We start from the raw sequence: 1,690 nt of genomic DNA, 5'->3' as shown, positions 1-1,690 counted from the left end.
GGGGGTTGGGTTAAATGAATCCTGTTACTTCCTATGCTATATCTGCACAGATTGTTCTAATGTAAGCCCCATGCTACTTCCCTACATTTCTGGAGAACCCTTGCGTTCGAAGGAATCCAGATTTTCTCTCCTTATAAGGTCACCAGTCACATTGGGTTAGAGCTGACCTTAATGACCTCATTTTAACTTAATCACCTCTGTGAAGACCCTCCATCTACGTGGTCACATTATGAGATGCTGGGGTTAGCATTTCAGTATATGAAGTTTGTGGAGGACCCGATTCAGCTCATATCATCCACTGACCCCCTCAGAATACGTTTTGTTAGATAGCAGATGATCAGATACATGGAGATCGTTTTTCTGTCTTCTCCATTTGCATTACATATCTTTTTTTGTCAAATTACCTTATAATTATTATAACTTTATAGAAAGCTTACTTGTCATGTAAGCTCTTCATTATCTTTTCAGGTGTATCTTAACTATTCTTGTCTGTTTAAAACTTTATATTAATTGTTGAATCATTTAGCAATGTGGTAGATCTGGGTCGTTTGTGAGAAAAATATGGGAAATGAAAATCCTGGATTATTCCACTTACATGGGATTTAATTTGTATATATTTAGAGATAGATCACATTAAAACATCAGGGTGCTCAATATAGAAACAATAAGAGCCTGACCTGGTAAATCACGGATTTACTGAATCACACGTAGTAGGGGAAAACAAGGAATCTCAAAATCAACTCAAGAGAACTTCAAGAAAGCTCTATTTAACTCAAGATATAGCATCAGTAGAAGTTATAACGTCAGGATTTATCAGTTTCCCGAATATTAGTCATAAACGTTCATCAGTCACAAAGGAGCTGCCCTCCTTCTTGAACAAAGTTGCATGCATGATTTACCACAAAACAACTTTTTGTGCGCCATTCTAATGAAACTGTAAAATTCTAAACTGTTTCTTACAAATTGTTTAATGTCATTGTCTTGTCATCTGTTATCTCTAGCTATATGCCTTTCTACAAAAAATCATGCTAGATGGTCTATGGCCATGCTACCCTGAACTCGCCCAATCTCATCTAATCTTGGAAGCTAAGCAGGGTCAGGCCTGGTTAGTACTTGGATGGGAGACCACCTAGGAAGACCGAGTGCTGTAGGCATAAAAAAAAAAAAATCAAAAATCAAGCCACATATCTCCTCTTCTCATGATACTGTTATTTCTCTGTGTCTTCAACCTTTTTATTAAACCATGTCATGCTCTCTGGTTAGATTACTCTCTGAAAATAGTTTCCTTTGTGAGATTTCGTTTTTCTAATATTTTTGTTTTATGAGAATTTTTTTTGAGTTTGTTTGTTTTGTTTTGTTTTGTCCTGGCCATTATAACCAAAATATTTTCACTGCGAAGTTATGGCTGGGACTGAAATGATAGAAAGTTAAGTACTTTTTCGTTTGTTTGTTTGTTCATATATCAGGCTTTTTTTTTTCCATTTTTTTTTATAGCGACATTGGTTAATGAAATCCAGTAAGTTTCAGGTGTTTCAGGTGTACAATTCAAAGTACTTTTTGAAAATCCAAGATTAAAAACATGACTCACAGTTTTGATCCCTTTTAAAGATAAAAGTTGTTTTGTAAGTAAGGTACCATGGACATCGGCGCGGGACAGATGATTTAAAGACTTTTTTTATATATTGATACT

At 35.3% G+C, this 1,690-nt stretch overlaps 1 pseudogene; it reads left to right on the top strand.

Annotated features, from left to right (window-relative positions):
- The first annotated feature begins 1,035 nt into the window (after nt 1–1,035).
- LOC120589508 (uncharacterized) lies at nt 1,036–1,154 on the top strand (annotated as a pseudogene).
- The last annotated feature ends 536 nt before the right edge of the window (nt 1,155–1,690 follow it).

The sequence above is a fragment of the Pteropus medius genome, unplaced genomic scaffold, assembly GCF_902729225.1.
Source record: "Pteropus medius unplaced genomic scaffold, Ma_sr-lr_union100, whole genome shotgun sequence".
NCBI classification, from domain to species: Eukaryota; Metazoa; Chordata; class Mammalia; order Chiroptera; family Pteropodidae; genus Pteropus; species Pteropus medius.
The sequence above is the reverse complement of the archived record's forward strand: the minus strand, read 5'-3'. Positions and strand labels throughout refer to the sequence as shown.